At 44.2% G+C, this 19,922-nt stretch overlaps 1 long non-coding RNA gene across 1 annotated transcript; it reads right to left on the bottom strand.

Moving 5' to 3' along the window:
* Nucleotides 1-2,984: 2,984 nt before the first annotated feature.
* LOC141583665 (uncharacterized) lies at nucleotides 2,985-19,642 on the bottom strand. The gene is made up of 4 exons (XR_012516421.1): nucleotides 19,467-19,642; nucleotides 18,585-18,740; nucleotides 17,071-17,123; nucleotides 2,985-6,571 (listed from the first exon to the last, which is right to left on the bottom strand). It is a non-coding gene; the product is annotated as an uncharacterized LOC141583665 (long non-coding RNA).
* Nucleotides 19,643-19,922: the final 280 nt, after the last annotated feature.

Genomic DNA, 19,922 nt, shown 5'->3' with positions numbered 1-19,922 from the left:
CTTCTCAGACTCTGCTCCCCTCTAATCCCTTTCCCCTGGGTCATCATCTCCAGCAGCACATGAGTTCCCATTGCTCCTGTCTTCAGAGAGAGGGCCCGAGAGAAAAGCTGGATAAAGCATCCATGGAACTTAACTATGATTCTTTCAACTTTTCTGTAACTTTTTCAGTCTTTCCAAAGGAAAAGAGGAAATACATGAGAACGAAAAAAATGTTAAGAAATTTGCCATGGGTTTCACACTGGACCCTCTTTGACCTGCACGAGACATTCTGGTAAAGTTTTAAATTACTTTAAAAATCCCCTTCACCTCCTCCCCTCCCATTTATTCTTCTTCACGGCAGAACTCTTCAAAATGCCATCCGCATTCACTGCTTCTACTTCCTCACCTCCATCCTGCTGAAACTGTTCTCATGAAGATTCTAATGACTTCGAGGATGCCAAGTGTCAGTGGCCTCATGTCTCCAGCTGCCCAGCAGGTGTCGCAGATGTAGCATGTCCACAGTGGAGTGCAGTGGGGTTTTGTCCTGGTCTTCCTGCCTCCACTATCTGCTAGTTCAACCCAAGAATGCAGGACGCAGTCCCAATTTCTCCCTTTCCCTTAAGCCTCACATTGAAACAACCAAAAAATCCCCGTGGTTCTACCTCTACGGTATTTCTTTTTGAGATGGGATCTTGCTCTGTTGCCCAGGCTGGAGTGCAGGTGGCATGACCACAGCTCATGGCAGCCTCAACCTCCTGGGCTCCGGCGATCCTCTCACCTCAGCCTCCCAAGTAGCATGCATCACCGTGCCTGGTTAATGTTTTTTGAAATTTGTTTATGTAGAGACAAGGTCTCTCTATCTCACCCAGGGTGGTCTCAAACTCCTGGCCTCAAGCAATCCTCCCGCCTCGGCCTCTTAAAGTGCTGGGATTACAGGTGTGAGCCACCTTGCCCGGCCTCACGATATTTCTTAATTACCCCTCTGCTGTTTATTCTTCCCACATCACCCCTCGTTAAAACATCTCAGTTACTTCTCCACGCTCTTAAAATAAAACCCACTCAGGCTCATCACCATGGCTGAGCAGACTTTGAGGAAGCTGCCACCTGCCTTCTTCTTCTTTGCCGCAGGTTACACCCCTGCTCCTCTGTGTGCCTGTCACACTGGCCCATCCTTCCCCACCTGGGACACATCCAGCCCTTTCCAGCTCCCAGGGCGCTGTGCCCACTGTTCCCATGCCTAGAAAGCCTGTTTCTCAGTTCACCCCATGGATGAATTGTGCTCACACTCACTACTTAGCTTAGACACAGGCCACTCTGGACCCCCTATCTAAAGCACCCACCTCCCCACCCTGGGCCCTGCAGTGGCTGCCTCTCCGCTGCTGGCTTCTTTCAGAGCCTCCTCATGCTGATGTTACTACCTCCTGTCCTTCCAACTACAAAAGAAACCCCAAGATGACAGAGATTTCATCTCCTGTCGCTGCGGTGCAGGATGATGAATGAATGAGCCACAGCTCAGCAGAGGCATAGTGAGGCAAGAGGAAAGGGAGCAGTGGGTCTACGCACTCACCCTGCATCACTGGGGCAAATGCCCAAGCAGCTTTCCAAGGGCCTCAGCCCTGAGTACTCCGGCCATTCAGGGCAGGCATCCGAGAAGAGCCTCCATCCTGACTGCATCTGCAGCTGCCTGAGATGCCCAGAAACGCAGCTCCAACAATGTCTCCAAAAAGCATTTTCCTCTCAGCATCTAGGTAAGATGGGGAGATAAAGACCTCCATCTCTGTAAGTGTCCTCTTCCCACCCCACAAACAGTGCAAGGGTTTTCATCATTGTTGCTTATGCTCTTTTCACTAAAATCCTCCAATAAATCCTTATCACTTATGGAGGCTCCAAGCCATCATATTTGACCCCAATTGCCATTCTGGCCTCTTGTCCCACCATCCACTTGTGTGGGTGGCACTCCAGGCCGCCCAAACCCAAGGCACGTGCATGTCCACCTTTAGGCTCTGCTGTAGACTTGGCCCCAAACCAGGATTGTTCCCATCATTTTTCCCACTGCTCTAGAACTGACCCCTTCTTCTTCAGAGCTGACTAAAGCTGACATGTGTTACTGACTCTGTGTCAATTGCATGAAAAGGTTAGCGCAGGGGATAGCCAAGAAGGCTCCAAAGTCAGGAGCATGAAGAATAGGGTGGGAAGATGATGTGGGGAAGTGGGAAGAGGACAGGATTTGGAGTCAGGCAGATCCGAGTTCCAAACCCGCCTCTGCTGCTTCTCAGCAACACAGGCAGGAGCAAGTCACTTCCCGAAAGCAAGAGCAGAATCCTGTGTCATAGTTTTATGTGACAAGGACATGGAATTGTCGGTGAAAAGCATTTGGCACACAATCAGAGCGCCATTACTGTTCCTTCCTTCTTCTCTTCCCCCTCCCCAGCCAGCCTAAGACCCTGCCGTGAGTTGGCCCTGCCGGGGTCTCTGCAGGTCCCTTTGCTGAAATAGCTGTCCTCTTTCCCCTTCCCCTAAATACAACTTGAAAAGCCACACATTTGTTCCAGTTGAGAAGACTTTTTTCAGTCTCTCTGCTGCTTTCAGTTCTGATCTGCAGCTCCCAAACCTCTCAGGAGATTCATTTTGAGATAATATCACCCCAGCCTTCCTAGGTTATGCCTGTCCATCTATCCTTTGTTATTCTGAGGAAATAAGGATGTCCACTGGTCCAGCCCTGCCCCTGCTCTCCTACATTGATGTTGGAAATCAGGTGAGACACCTAGGTTCGAGTCCAGCTCTGCCACTCAACAGCGTGTGCAATCTCGAACACAGCTACAAAATGCACCTTCACAGGGCAGTGTTCAGCCATCCACTAACCTTGAATTCATTTTCCTTTCTTTTCGTCTCTCTCTCTCTCTCTCTTTTTTTTTTTTTTTTTTTTTTTTTTTTTTTTTTTGAGATGAGTCTCACTCTGTTACCCAGGCTGGAGTGCAGTGGCGCGATCTCGGCTCACTGCAACCTCCGCCTCCCGGGTTCAAGCCATTCTCCTGCCTCAGCCTCCCAAGTAGCTGAGATTACAGGCACCTGCGACCGTGCCCAGCTAATTTTTTTGTATTTTTAGTGGAGACAGGGTTTCACCATGTTGGTCAGGCTAGTTTCAAACTCCTGACCTCAAGTATTCACCCACCTCGGTCTCCCAAAGTGCTAGGATTACAGGTGTGAGCCACTGCACTCAGCCCACTAAGCTTGAATTCAGTGCATATGGCTGACATGTGAATGTTCTTTAAGATCTCCAGACTGCCAAGTCATTGTGGTTATTCTGGAAACAGGAAGAGTGTTTTCTCCACCATTCTTCTCCTATCATCTGTGAACATTAGGGTACTTGGCCAAAAATATAGTTCCTGACCTGTTGTATCATGCCTTCTTATGATGTATCTCTCTGCCACTAGACTATGGGTTCCTTGGGGGTAGAGACAGAATTTGATCTCTGATTTCCCCTGTATGAGCATGTAAGTCTGGCACAGAGAAGCTGGAGTCAGTGACTGACTGGAAAAAATGACTTCAACATAACTAAACCACTTACCCATGATCTCTGGGCCCATCTCTCCATCTGCAACATGGCAACCATATTCCCTCATGAGCCAGTGGAGTGAAGGTTCTCCTTGTCCACCTCTATCACTCTTTCCGGAATCCTCCCACCATGCGGTTAGATGCCCCAGCTCTTACCCAAGTCACAGTGGTTTTCATACTCCTTAAGGCACCTCTGTCTCAGGTAGAGTCTGTAGGATGAACTGCAGTCTCACAGTGTGGACTTCTAATCATGTCAAAGCCTCACTAAGCATCTCATCATGTAAATGTCATGTGATTTACCCAGGGGCTCACCTGTCCAGGAAGAACCCTGCTCAGAGTAAACTCATCACTTGGAATTGGGGGCTGAGGGCAATTAAATCCTAAAGATTGGGGATGGTGAAAATTCAGACACTGCAATCCCTGACAAAGTGCAGGGTTCCTCCAGGCCACCCTGAAATCTTTCGTCTGGAGGAATGTGGTAGAGAACGGGCTTTGATGTCATCTATTCATTCAACATCTATTGGGGTACAATTCAAGCCTAGCCATTTATTAGCCATGAGTGACAGCAGGTAAGTTAATTTAAGCTTCAGTTTCCTCATCTGAGGAATAGGTGATATAAATACCCATTTCAAGGCACTAGTGTGAGGATTAGATTAGACAGATGCGTTAGATAGAATAATTAGTTAGAATAACTAGGCAAATAGAATAGTTAAAAATGGAAACCTATCATACAATGACTATATTATTTAGCCACATGTTCAGTAAATGAAACTAAATTTGGTTTTTTGACTCTATCACTTACTCCTTGTGTGACTTTGGTCAGGATACCTATTTGGGGGGCCCTAAATTTTTCATCTGGAAATCAGAAACTGCTTCCCCTAGCAATCCCATCATGCATGTAATGCACTATCATAATACAATGTCACCTAGCATGCCACCTAGCTCTCTCCAGCACAATGTCACGTCTCTTACCCCACTCGCATTAATCAGGAGCTTGGAGAGCCGAAGTCCAATAGCCATTTTTTTGGGTTTTTTTTTTTTTTTTTTGAGATGGATTCTCACTTTGTTGCCCAGACTGGAGTGAAGTGGCCTGATGTCCGGTTGCTGCAGCCTCCACCTCCCAGGTTCAAGCGATATTTCTGCCTCAGCTTCCTGAGAAGCTGGGATTACAGGAGCACACCACCACACCCGGCTAATTTTTGAATTTTTAGTAGAAATGGGGTTTCATCATGTTGGCCAAGCTGGTTTCAAACTCCTGACCTCAGGTGATCCACCTGCCTCAGCCTCCCAAAGTGCTGGGATTACAGGCAGGAGCCATGGCACCCAGACTGGAGTCTCATATAATATGCCCCTCCTGACAGCACCTAGGAGCTGAGGAGCTGTCCAAAATTGATTCTGGGACTCCTCTGGACACCCAAAGCAATTTTAAGAAAGGACCCAACAGACCTCAAGTTGGCATCAGCTGTTGTTCAGCACACCTACTATGTGCCAGCCCCCCAGCCACATGCTGGGCCCTGAGATAACTGTTTCCTGGCTCAGTCCGAGGCCAGCTCCGGAAAGCAGGCCTTTCCATGAGCAAGTCACAAACCTGTCAACAGGAGCTGGTCATGCCTCCCAAGGAAACAGAGCGCCCCTTCTCGGGCTGCAGGCACCCTTCCAGGGGAGCTGGGCACACAGCCACAGCTGGAGGCCAGCCGGGCCTCGGACACTCGCCCGATTGTGTGAAGCACCAATGGGAGAAACAGTATCCACTCTGAGATGCACAAAGCTGCTGTCAGCCTCCCTCTCCAGGTGCTGCCGAAGGGAGCCTTCCAGGGGCCTTTCAGGGACAGCCAGGAATTGTTCCTAATGCAGCCACTGGGCCATCAAGACCTTCCCACGGGGCTCCTTTCAGCTCTCACTGAAAATTAATTAGCAAATGGAATCCAAGTAACATGATAACAGGTGATGCTTGAAAGGAACTTCTGTGGCCACCTATCTGAGTTTCACTTTCTTGTGGGAACCCCTCTCTCACCCGTTGTCGTCCCAGATGTCATCAGGAATAGGCACAATTTGTCCTCTTCACAGATCAGAGCCGAGGATCAGACTCTTAAAGTCAGAAGGGGGCTGAAAATTTACCCAACTAGTGGTTCTCAAACTTTAGGCAGGACCAGAACACCCTCTCCATCCCCCCACCCATCCCCGTCCCGGTTTAGTAAAACACAGATCGCTATGCTCCGTGCCCTGCATTTCTGAGCTGATGGGTCTGGAGTGGCCCCTGAGAATTTGCATTTCTAAGGAATTCTGAGGTGATAGCACAGAGACCACCTGGGAAAGCCACCAACCGGGCCAATCTTTCAGTATAATGGTGAGAAACAGAAGCCCAGAGAGGGGAAGCGACTTCCTGAGGTGACACTGGGCATGAGAACCGGTCTCCCGACACTCAGGGCAGGTCTCAGCGCATCAATCCGAGACCTTCCAGCTCGTTTCTGCTGTGACCCTACGAGATGATGCAGGTGTCTCTGCGCTCCATCACCAGGAATAGTAGCGGATGCCTGAAAATGCCTCTGAGGTCTACAGATCTGACAGGAGCAGACTCATTCAGGTAGACAACAGGTTAGAGTTAGAGCCTTCACTCTTCCTCTGGGTACTTGATTGCTTGTTGGAGCCTTGTCAGTGAAGTCAGCTTTAAACCCAGATAGTTACATGTCCACTGCGTTCAGAATTGGCCACCACTGAGCCACCAAGGCCCAGCTGCCCTCACAGCCATGGTCAGGATGAAAACTGTATGTGTTGGGGACCCCACTGTATGTGGAAGGACTCAAATTATCTAAAATGAGACTAAAGCATCTGTCTCTCTGAGAACACAGGAGTTACTCAACAGGAAGCAGCCTTGGTTTTGAGGGAGGTTTTCCGACTGTAAGAAGTCAGTGAACAGGTAAAACAAGGAACATTGAGCATGGCAGACCAGACAGGTGAACAGTTGGCTCCTCAAACAACTCCAGGAGGGCTAGGCTGGAGAAGAGATGTCTCAGAGCTGTGTCTGTGCTGAGGTAACCTGTTAGAACACAAGAGCATGGAAAAGTCAATTTCATGCCTCAGTAGGGTCTAACAATCCAGTTTAGCAACAAGAATACATGCATTTTACTTTACGATTTTGTCTTTCTCTAACTTGGGTTTTTATGTAGAAATTACTCTTTGTCCAATGCAAGCACATTATATTCATTAAATAACAATAGCAAGGAACAGGCACATAATCCTAGCACTTTGGGAATAATAATAATAGCAAGGAATGCCTGTATTCCCAGCACTTTGGGAAGCTGAGGCGGGTGGATCACTTGAGGTCAGGAGTTCTACACCAGGCTGACCAACATGGTGAAACCCCGTCTCTATTAAAAATACTAAAAATACAAAAATTAGCTGGGTGTGGTGGCATATGCCTGTATTCCCAGCTACTCAGGAGGCTGAGGCAGGAGAATTGCTTGAATCCAGGAGGTAGAGGTTGAAGAGCTCAGATTGCACCACTGCACTCCAGCCTTGGCCACAGAGCAAGACTCCATCTAAAAAGTACTACTAACAATTGTTCTTATAGCAAATACTTAGAAGGTGCTTAGTGTGCACCAGACACTAGCCCAAGGGTTCATAAATATAAACTCATTTCAGCTGCACCACAGCCTACAGATTTCACCTTTATTCTAAATATGAAGAAATTGAGGCATCAAGAGGTTAAATAACTTGCCCAAGGATGGAGTTAATGGGCCCCAGCAGTCTGGCTTCTGAGTCACTGCTTTCAACCACTATGCACGCTCCCAGAGGCTCCCCTCATGGGATTCCCGCCACTGTAAGCCACGCAAATCATAACTAATGATTTGCTGGTTGGCCTGCCTCTTCCACCACCCCTACCATCTGTCTACAAGCTCCTTAAAGTCTGTGATTTGCCCACTGTGTGGTCATTAGCTGTGCATTAGCTTAGCACATACCTGGTATAACTAGCCTTCAGCAAAGGTCAAATAAGCAAATGCAATGAATGAAGAGATGTGTTGGAAACAAGTCTGCATATCGGTTCTTAAAAACATACAGAGGAAGGAGATCTAATATTGATTGGATATGTACTCTGTGTCGGAAAGTTTGTATATATAGCCATGCATTGCTTAACAACAGAGATACATTCTAAGAAATGCATTGTTAGGTGATTCCATCATTGTGCAACCATCATAGAGTGTACTTAACACAGACCTAGATGGTAGAGTTTACTACACACTGAGGCTATGTGGTATAGCCTATTGTTCCTAGGCTGCAAACATGTACATGTTACTGTGCTGAATACTGTTGGCCACTGTAACACAATGGTAAGTATTAGCCTACCTAAACACAGAAAAGGTACAGTAAAATACAGTAATATAATCTCATGGGACCACTGTTATATATGCAGTCCATCACTGACCAAAACGTCATTATGTGATGCATGACCTCATTATCATTTTTAATCAGTAGGATAATCCAATGAAAAAATAGCCCTCTTTTATACATAAGGCAACTGAGACTCAGAGAGATTAAACAACATGCCCAAAGCCATTGTCCTGCTATTCTCCAGTGTCAGAGAAAGATTGTGCAAGACTTGAAATGGGAAAAAGCAGACTGGTGGGTGTTCTTTCTAAAGCATCTTTCCAAGCTATCTGTACTTTCTGAGCATCTTTATGTTATTTTACAACTTTATAAGCTACAGAAAACTGATAATGTAAGTAATGCAAATAATTCCTGTCCATGGAAATGCAAATCAATTTTGGGCCTTGAAGATACAACTGATTATTGCCCTGTGGACACAACTTGTTTTCCATCTATACGCAAATTCATTTCCAATTCCTGATTGCCTATATTTGTGTGTTCATTGAACTTGTTTTTATATTTTACTAGTTTCCTCATTAGTTAATACGTTGAATAAAATCCTTGGCTTGCACTCATTACATATTTTCATGAGAGTCATGATTTTACCTTTAACTTTAATACAAGTTAGGATTCAAATCCAAGTTTGTTGGCTCTTTCCCATTAATTATACATAAATACACACACACACACACACACACACACACACACACATTACTGTTAATAACAAGTTCTCTTATCATTAAGCTTTCTGTCAAAGACAGACTAACCTTGGTTGAAATTGAAAAGCTATACAAATTTAAATATATCTCTTAAAAATTGTACTTTTCCATATTATCCAATAAGGACTGAATTAGTAGGATTTGACTCGAGTAATATGGCAGATCAGCCATCAGCCCTGGATTCCTACTATAACATGCATCTGTCGTTGTTGCTCCAAATATTTTCTGTGCTTCCCTGCCTCCAAGTTCATCAGATCCAAAGGGGATGAGCCGTGTATTTTCATCTGTTTCTCCTAAACTACACCGTGGCCAAAGAGCAAGCTGGCACATGGTCAGGGCTAAATAATACAGGTTAGTTGAACTGAGTTGTATTGAACTAAATCTACACTCAACCTCTGGCATCTATCCAGGAATGCTTGCCTTTCCACAGTGCCAGGTTCTAGTGAATGATCTCCCAGGAATACTATACTGAAAAATCCGATTTTTCCCCATAAGGTGACTGGAAGTTTTCCAAGGCAGGAAGAATGGCTGCTGCAGTCAGCAGGCCCTGGATGAACAGACCCGGTCCCCACCACACACACCGGCTACACACACACACAAACACGATGAGATCATGGGGCTTATGGGACAGGTTCTGGAGTCGGACAGCTCTCAGCTCAGCTCCTAGCTACATCACTCAATACCTTTTTGAGTTTCAGCTTTATCATCTCTAATGGTTAATTTCATGTGCCAACTTAGCTAGATTATGGTGCCAGATGTTTGATCAAACACAGTCTAGATATTGCTGTGAAGATGTTTTTAGATGTCTCTAACATTTAAATTGGTAGATGTTGAGTACAGCAAATGATCTGTAATGTGAGTGGGCCTCATTCAATCAGTTGAAGACCTTAAAAGGAAAAGACTGAGGTCCCCTGAGGAAGAAGAAATTCTGCTCCTGACTGCCTTGGGACTTGAACTACAATGTCAGCTCTTCCCCAGGCCTCCAGGCCGCCAACCTGCCCTGCAGATTTCAGGCTTGCAGCCCCCACAGCTGCATGCACCAATTCCTTAACATCTCTTTCTCCAAATGAAAGAGTATTAAATGAGAATCCGGTGGTGATGGACTGTGCATAACTGGGCTTTCTGGGATGTTGTGGAGCAATAAGAAATGTATTTTCTTAGACCCAGCAAGAACCTACCTTGCCTGACTAGTACTCTGCAGATAAATGAAGGGTTAAAGGAAGCTATAATGAGACATGAAGTATCTTTTCTTTTTTTTTCTTTTTTTTTTTTTTTGAGGTGAAGTTTCACTCTTGTTGCCCAGGCAGGAGTGCAACAGCATGATCTTGGCTCACTGCAACCTCTCCCTTCCGGGTTCAAGAGATTCTTCTGCCTCAGCTTCCTGAGTAGCTGAGGTTACAGGCATGAACTACCAAGCCCTGCTAATTTTGTGTTTTTAGTAGAGACGGGGTTTCTCCATGTTGTCCAGGCTGGTCTTGAACTCCTGACCTCATGATCCACACACCTTGGCCTCCCAAAGTGCTGGGATTACAGGCATGAGCCACCACACTTGGTGGACATGAAGTATCTTTACCTGTCTTCTGCTCTGTGTAGCCACCTCACTTCCAATAGGTATCTGCATCTTGGGCTAAATAAATAGGAAACTTAAACTTTAGAGTGTTTTTTGTCTGGGATGATGGGGTATAAATCAGTAATTCGCCCAGAATGTTGCACAACTAAAAAAACAAGGATTATTTACCAAAATTTCACACCTTTTGAGGACTACTTCATCACCCCATAAAGGTCAGTTGCTAAGTAGATTATTTGAATGGCGTTTGGATGTTTGGCATCACCCATATAGTCCCAGGCCATTCTATTTGATCAAATGCAGACAGAAACCAATAGGGTGGCTGCTCTCATCATATTCTGGGGTGCACTCCCTGAATTTGATTTAACTGTGCAAGTGCGTCTATGAATTAGCTGTCTCCTGAGGGTAGGACAGTAGCTGTGAAACCACTGCCTCAACTTCTACTGCTATTTCATGGGGTTTCCCAAAGGCTCTGAAATGAGCAAGAACAGGTTATTAATTAAACTAACTCCAAGGTTATATTAGACTCTATTCTGTAATTTACCCCTATTCTATTTCACACAATACATAAATTCAGCAGTGTGGTCTATTATGGCCCTGGAGAGATCATATGATGCACCCAAATATACACTGAAGAATGATCTCAAATATAGACATGCAATTCTTTCCTTCTCTCTCTCTCTCTCTCTCTCTCTCTCTCTCTCTCTCTCTCTCTCGTTTGTTTTTGTTTTTGTTTTTTGATATGGAGTCTCTCACTGTCACCTGGGCTGAAGTGTAGTGATGCAATCTTGGCTCACCGCAACCTCCGCCTCCCAGGTTCAAGAGATTATTCTGCCTCAGCTTCCAGAGCAGCTGGGATTACAGACACCCACACCTGGCTAACTTTTTAAATTTTTGGTAGAGATGGGGTTTCATTATGTTGGCCAGGCTGATCTCAAACACCTGACCTTGTGATCCACCTGCCTCTGCCTCCCAAAGTGCCGGGACTATAGGCATGAACCACTGTGCCCTGCCCAATTCTTTCTCATTTTTAAATGATTAGATTGTTTTTAAGTCCAAATATATTGTAGTAAAAAATAATTCTCAAATCCCAAGATGGCCGAATAAGAGAGCTCCAGAAAGCAGCTCCTAGCAAGAGAGACACAGAAGTCAACTGTTCTCCACAATTCCAAATGAGGTTCCAGGTTCATTTTGTAGGTCTGGTTGGACAGTGAGTATAAACCAAATAGGGCAAGTTGAGGCAAGGCTGGGCACTGCCCCACCCAGGAGGCTCATGCAACTGACCAGAGGACCAGGGGATCTCCCACTCTGGGACTTTGGTTTGGATACAATGCTCCACCCAAGCCCTCTACAACCCATAGAACAGGAGATCTTCACTGGGCTGAAAAGCCTCAGTGAGCTGCCTGAACAGTGCAGAAGAGCAACCTTGACCAGTGCCCAGGCTGTCAGCATAGATCTAGGCAGAAGCATTGGCTGATATGAAAGCCAGAAAGCCGGCTGGATGGAGCTACCTGCCCCCGAGAATGAAGGGGAACTGAAAGCAGGGAAACAGCCCACATGGCAGGACAGGTCCCCCCACCCGCCCCCCCCCACAACCCCTGACAAAGCCCAGCAGGCTAAAAAAACTCTCACTCCAGATTTTCACACCAAGAACATCAGTTAGAGAGCAACCAGAAACAATCGAGCTTGGTGGTGGGGAGGGCAGCCACCATTGCAGAAACTGGCCTAATTTTCCTAAGTAAATAAAAGACACAGCAGCTCCACTGAATCCATGGCAGCCTAGCAGTGCCTCTGCAGGCATACAAAAGAAAGACTGCCTCCCCAAGCAGCTACCTGAGATCAAAGCTATATAAACCCAACAAGATGGGAACCAGTGCAAGAAGAATGAAACCATCAAAAACCAGAACACCTCTCAACCACCATGAGATCACAACTCCTCACCAGCAAGGGAACAAAGCTGAACAGAGAATGAATTTGATGAATTGACAGAAGACTTCAGAAGGTGCATAATAACAAAATTCTCTGAGTTAAAAGAACATGTTCTATCCCAATGCAAAGAAACTAAAAACCTTGAAAAAAGGTTAGATGAAATGCTAACTAGAATAACCAGAAGAACATAAACGACTTGATAGAGCTGAAAAACACAGCACAAGAACTTCGTGCTTCAATAGTCAAATAGATCAAGCAGAAGAAAGGATGCCAGAGATTGAAGATCAACTCAATGAAATAAAATGAGAAGGCAAGAAGAGAACAAAGAGTGAAAAGAAATGAACAAAGCCTTCAAGAAATATGCGATTACATGAAAAGACCTAATCTACGCTTGACTGCTGTACTGGAAGATGATGGGGAGAATGAATCTAAGCTAGAAAATACTCTTCAGGATATTATCCAGGAGAACTTCCCCAAGCTAGCAAGGCAGGCCAACATTTAAATACAGGAAATACAGAGAACACCACAATACTCCTCTAGAAGAGTAACCCCAAGGCACTTAATTGTCAGATTCACCAGGGTTGAAACAAAGGAAAAAATGCTAAGGTCAACCAGAGAGAAAGGTCAGGTTACTCACAAAGGGAAGCACATCAGACTCACAGTGGATCTCTTGGTAGAAACCCTACAAGCCAGAAGAGAATGGGGGCCAACATTCAACATCCTTAAAGAAAAGAACTTTCAAGCCAGAATTTCATAAGTGATGGAGAAATAAAATCCTTTATAGACAAGCAATTGCTGAGAGATTTCATCACTACCAGACCGGCCCTACAAGAGCTCCTGAAGGAAGCACTAAACACAGAAAGGAAAAACCAGTACCAGCCACTGCAGAAAAGAACCAAATTGTAAAGACCAATGATGCAATGAAGAAATTACGCCAACCAGAGGGCAAAACAACCAACCAGTAACAAAATGGCAGGATCAAATTCACATGTAACAATATTAACATTAAATGTAAATGGACTAAATGCCCCAACCAAAAGACACAGACTGGCAAATTGGATAAAAAGCCAGGAACCATCGGTGTGCTGTATTCAGGAGACCCATCTCACATGCAAAGACACACATAGACTCAAAATAAAGGGATGGAAGAAGACTTACCAAGCAAATGGAGAGCAAAGAAAAAGCAGGGATGGCAATCCTAATCTCTGATAAAATGGACTTTAAGCCAACAAAAATCAAAAGAGATAAAGAAGGGCATTACATAATGGTAAAAGGATCAATACATCAAGAAGAGCTAGCTATTCTAAATATATATGCACCCAATACAGGAGCACCCAGACACATAAAGCAAGTCCTTCCTGACCTGCAAAGAGACCTAGACACCACACAATAATAGTGGGAGACTTTAACACTCCACTGTCAATACTAGACAGATCAACAAAACAGAAAATCAACAAGGAAACCCAGGACTTGAATGCAGATCTGGACCTAGCGAACTTAATAGGCATTTACAGAACTCTCAACCCCAAATCCACAGAATATACATTCTTCTCAGCACCACATTGCACTTACTCTAAAATTGACCACATAATTGGAAGTAAATCACTCCTCAGCAAATGCAAAAGAACAGAAATCATAACAAACAGTTTCTCAGGCCACAGTGCAATTAAATTAGAACTCAGGATTAAGAAACTAACTCAAAACCACACAACTTCATGGAAAATGAACAACTGGCTCCTGAATGTTGACTGGATAAACAATGAAATGAAGGCAGAAATAAAGATGTTCTTCAAAACCAATGAGAACAAAGACACAACATATACCAGAATCTCTGGGACACATTTAAAACAGTGTCTAGAGGGAAATTCATAGCAATAAATGTCCACATGAGGAGCAAGGAAAGGTCTAAAATTGACACCCTATCATCAAAATTGAAAGAGTTAGAGGAGCTAACTCTTTCAAAAAAATCTCAAAAGACAGCAGAAGGCAATAAATAACTAAGATCAGAGCAGAACTAAAGGAGACAGAGACATAAAAAACTCTTCAAAAAATCAACAAATCCAGGAGCTGGTTTTTTGAAAAAATTAACAACATAGATAGACCGCTAGCCAGACTAATAAAAGAGAAAAGAGAGAAGAATCAAATAGATGCAATAAAAAAAGGTAAAGGGGACATCAACATCAATTCCACAGAAATACAAACTACCATCAGAGATTACTACAAATAACTCTATGCACACAAACCAGTAAATCTGGAAGAAATGGATAAATTCTTGGACACTTGCACTCTCCCAAGACTAAATCAGGAAGAAGTTGAAACCCCGAATAGACCAATAACAATGGCTGAAGTTGAGGCAGCAATTAATAGCCTACCAACTAAAAAAAAGCCCAGGTCCAGACGGGTTTATAGCCAAATTCTACCAGATGTACAAAGAGGAGCTGGTAGCATTCCTTCTGAAACTATTCCAAACAATACAAAAAAAAGGGAATTCCCCCCCAAAATCATTTTATGAGACCAACATCATCCTAATACCAAAACTGGGCAGAGACACAACTAAAAAGAAAACTTTAGGCCAATATCCATGCTGAACAACGACGCAAAAAATCTTCAATAAAATGCTGGCAAACTGAATGCAAAAGCGAATCAAAAAGCTTATTCATCACGATCAAGTAGGCTTCATTCGGGGATGCAAGGCTGGTTCAACATATGCAAGTCTATAAACATAATCCATCACATAAACAGAACCTAAGCAAAAACCACATGATTATCTCAAAAGAAGCAGAGAAAGCCTTCAACAAAATTCAGCAGCCCTTTATGCTAAAAACCCTCAATAAACTAGGTATCGATGGAACGTATCACAAAATAATAAAAGCTATTTATGATAAACCCACAGCCAATATCATACTGAATGAGCAAAAACTGAAAGGATTCCCTTTGACATCTGGCACTAGACAAGGATGCCCTCTCTCACCACTCCTATTCAATATAGTATTGGAAGTTCTAGCCACAGCAATCAGGCAAGAAAAAGAAATAAAGGGTATTCAATTAGCAAAAGAGGAAGCCAAATTGTCTTGATTTGCAGATGACATAATTGTATATTTAGAAGACCCCATTGTCTCAGCCCAAAATCTCCTGAAACTGATAAGCAACTTCAGCAAAGTCTCAGGAGACAAAATCGATGTGCAGAAATCACACGCATTTCTATACACCAATAACAGACAAACAGAAAGCCACATCAAAAGTGAACTCCCATTCACAATTGCTACAAAAAGAATAAAATACCTAGGAATACAACTAACAAAGGATGTAAAGGACCTCTTCAAGAAAAACTCCAAACCACTGCTCAGTGAAATAAGAGAGGACACAAACAGATGGAAAAACATTCCATGCTCATGGTTGGGAAGAATCAATATAGTGAAAATGGCCATACTGCCCAAGGTAATTTATAGATACAATGCTATCCCCATCAAGCTACTTATGACCTTCTTCATAGAACTGGAAAAAAAACACTTCAAACTTCATATGGAACAAAAAGAGAGCCTGCATAGCCAAAACAATCCTAAGCAAAAAGAGCAAAGTTGGAGGCATCATGCTGCCTGACTTCAAACTATACTGCAAGGCCACAGTAATCAAAACAGCATGGTACTGGTACCAAAACAGAGACATAGACCAATGGAACAGAACAGAGGCCTCAGAAGCAACACCACACAATCTACAATCATCTGATCTTTGAAAAACCTGAGAAAAACAAGCAATGGGGAAAGGATTTCCTGTTTAATAAATGATATTGGGAAAACTGGTTAGCAATGTGCAGAAAGCAGAAACTGGACCCCTTCCTGACACCTTAAGCTAAAATAAACTTCAGATGGATTAAAGATCTAAACATAATACCTAATACCATAAAAACCCTAGAAGAAAACCTATGCAAAGCCATTCAGGACATAGGCATAGGCAAGGACTTCATGACTAAAACACCAAAAGCATTGGTAACAAAAGCCAAAATAGACAAATGGGATATAATTAAATTCCAGAGCTTCTGTACAGCAAAGGAAACAATCATTAGAGCAAACTGGCAACCAACAGAATGGAAAAAAAATTTTGTAATCTGCTCATCTGACAAAGGGCTAATATCCAGAATCTATAAAGAAAAACAGTTTTACAAGAAAAAAAAATCAAAAATGGGCAAAGGATATGAACAAACACTTTACAAAAGAAGACATCTATGAGGCCAACAAACATTTGAAAAAATGCTCATCATTGCTGGTCATTAGAGAAATGCAAATAAAAAAGCACATTGAGATACTGTCTCATGCCAGTTGGAATGGCAGTCATTTAAAAACCAGGAGACAACAGATGCTGGAGAGGATGTGGAGAAATAGGAGCACGTTTACACTGTTGGTGGGAGTGAAAATTAGTGCAACCATTGTGGAAGACAGTATGGTGATTCCTCAAGAACCTAGAAATGGAAATTCCATTTGACCCAGCAATCCCATTACTGGGTATATACCCAAAGAATAATAAATTGTTCTATTATAAAGACACATGCACACATATGTTCATTGCAGCAGTTTACAATAGCAAAGACCTGGAACCAACCCAAATATCCATCAATGATAGAGTGGATAAAGAAAATGTGGCACATACACACCATGGAATACTATGCGGCCATAAAAAATGATGAGTTTGTGTCCTTCATAGGGACATGGATGAATCTGGAAACCATCATTCTCAGCAAACTGACATGAGAACAGAAAACCAAACACCGTGTGTTCTTACTCATAGGTAGGTGTTTAACAATGAGAACACATGGACACAGGGAGGGGAGCATCACACACTGAGGTCAGTTGGGGGGGGGGCAGGAAAGGGATAGTGGCGGATGGGGAGGGTGGGAAGGGATAACATGGGGAGAAATACCAGATATAGGTGATGGGGGAGGAAGGCAGCAAACCACCTTACCATGTATGTACCTATGCAACAATCCTGCATGATCTGCACATGTACCCCAGAACCTAAAGTACAAAAAAAATATAAATAAAATAAATAAATAAATAATTATCTTTTCAAATTTTCCTTTCTGCTCTGTTAGAGAGAGGAGTTCCTGTGGAAGAAGATTTCAGATGGATTTCTTCTGAAGACACTGCTTTCCAAACCACTTTTCAATGGAAAGGATTCTTCTGGCACCTGCAAAGGACTGGAAATCTAACCCCAAGTCTTCCTGGGTCCCACTTTTCCCAGAAGCCAACAAAGATTCTCTCATTACTGTCCCCTCACTCACAGAATTTAGAAAACTCAAGCAAATTTCAAGCCCTTAGAAAAGTTACTACAAGCAAATTCATGATGGCAGGACCAATCTGTAATACAATTCAGACCCAAGCCAAACACCATAACAGACATTTAGGGAACTTTTGAAAAAGAAAAATAAGTTGAAAATATATGGAAAAGTTAGGTACATATGATTTCAGCTTCACCAGCATGCCAGCAAATTCTGCCAATTGTTTGGTGTCTTTAATCTATAAATACAAATTCAGCAGATAGACTTCATCTTTGAGGAGGCTCATGGTGATAGTTGCAGATTGCCTGCCCTCCAGACACTGGCTTCAGTCCTTCAGCAAACTTGAGAAAACTGAAGTTTCTGCATCTCATTAGAGGCTCCCTTCTGCCTCTTATGATCTCTTCATTTCTGGCTCCCCAGGTGGTCCTGGCACCCCCATGCTGAAGCAAATATCAAGATCTGTCTCTACTATCAAGGAAGCATGCTACATTTATTTTTAGCATTTTGTTTCCTGATAATTCCATTGTGGGTTTTCCTGTGCATTACTCCAGAAGATGGAATATCCCTTGTAAAACAATCTCTTCCCTCCAGCCCCCAAAGGTCTTTATCCTTTTATAGATAAAATCCACCATCACGCTGCTGTGGTTGAAGCCACAGTCTGAGTCTTTCAAATCCACAATGACAATCAGAGTTTACGTTGTAAACACTTCCCAGCCAAGCTGACCCCACTTGGAGGGTGTAGATGGAGATTCAGATTCAGTTGGTTTGGGTTGGGACTTGGGCATCAGTAATTGTTTAAACTCACCTCCTCCCCCAGTTAATTTTAGCATACAACCCAGATTAAGGATCCCTGCTGATGAGATGCAGGAGGTGCTCTGTTCTTAGCCTCTCTCACCAGCATCAGCTACAGCCATCATTCTCATGGGACACACAAGCTGCTGCATCCGGTGCAGAACAAGTGAGGCTGGAGATCCCGCAGATCAAGGCTCAGCTCCCCACCCTGAGAATCTCCTTTCATGCAAAACTCACAAGGTGCATTATCAAAGATTTCCAGCCAAAATGTGCCATAAATATCAATTATCTTCATTCATTCCTCAATTGTAATGCAAATAAACATAGAGAATTAACAGCCATTGATATACGTATGCACTGTGGGATGATTAAGTTAATTGATATAGCCTTCACCTCATATACTTACCGTGTTTTTGTGTGTGATGAGAACATTTAAAATCTACTCTTGGCTGGGCGTGGTGGCTCATGCCTGTAATCCCAGCACTCTAGGAGGCCAAAGCGGGCAGATCATCTGGGGTCAGGAGTTCGAGACCAGCCTGGCCAACATAGTGAAACTCCGTCTCTACAAAACACACACACACACACACACACAAAAATTAGCCATGGGTGGTGGTGAACACCTGTAATCCCAGCTACTCGGTATGCTGAGGTATGAGAATTGCTTGAATCCAGAAGGCAAAGGTTGTAGTGAGGCAGTTTTAAAGAATATAATACATTATCATAGTCCTCAAAGTATATAAATATCAAAGCATCATGTTGTATACCATAAATATATTTATTTTCCTTTGTCTATTGAAAATATAATTTAAAATTTTTTAAAAGAATAAACAGGCACATAGGAAGCAAATATCAGTTTCACTCATCTGGATGAGTTGTCAGCAACCCCTATTCACTCTCAAAAATACAAGAAGAGCTGGTATGGAGATCATACCTGAGTCTGGGGCCAAACAAGGCACAGCTCCTGCCTCTCTGCAGGTGTGAAGACAGCCAGGTGCCCACTCAGCCGGGCGTGGGAAGAGGAGACAGCAGAATACTGCCAGGTGCACATGCGCCTTTAGAGCTGTGCTCCAGGAACTCCAGAGAGGATGAGGCATCCCCTCCAGCCACCCAGCACAGGGGAGACCTTGGCATGAGTCTGGGGTCACCTCACCAGGTAGACTGGCCTCCCTGTTCCTGTGGCCTCACATGTCCTTGAAAGGGCAGGCAAGGCCAGCTGACAGGGCAGGGAATGGTGAGAGGCAGCCTGGAGGGGCTGGCACCATCCTGGAACTCTGCAGAGCAGACTCACCAGCGACTTCTCCAGCGGGACTGCATCTCTCCTGCCGCCTTGTTCAGAACAATGAGGCATATCCAGACTGGACACGTTGCCTGCTGCTCACTGCCTACCCGCTGGCTGTTCCTCAAGGCTCAACCACTAGACCTGCCTCGGGTGGACCCTGGGGCTTCCAGGCAGGTCCTCAGCTGGCTCTGTTTCCAGGCGGCAGGACTCTGTCATGGGCCCTCCGTGCACTCACGTGTCTATGCTGGAGACTTGGAAGTGATCCCAGCTTCCTTCCTGGCTCTCCTCAGCTCCCTTCCTTCATGCCCTTGTAGCTGGACCTTCAGCTTCTCCAGTCTGAGCCACCTGGAGGGTTTTCAGGTAAGGTTCCCTGCCCCTGCCCAGCCCCTCCCATCTGTCCCCACCGCCATCTGGGTGATTCCTCTAGAGCATCTCCCAACTCTGCCGTTCCCCGCTCCTCCTCCC

The sequence above is a fragment of the Saimiri boliviensis genome, chromosome 1 (genome assembly GCF_048565385.1).
Source record: "Saimiri boliviensis isolate mSaiBol1 chromosome 1, mSaiBol1.pri, whole genome shotgun sequence".
Lineage (NCBI taxonomy): Eukaryota > Metazoa > Chordata > Mammalia > Primates > Cebidae > Saimiri > Saimiri boliviensis.
Note: the sequence above shows the minus strand (reverse complement) of the source record. Positions and strands in the feature narration are given on the sequence as shown.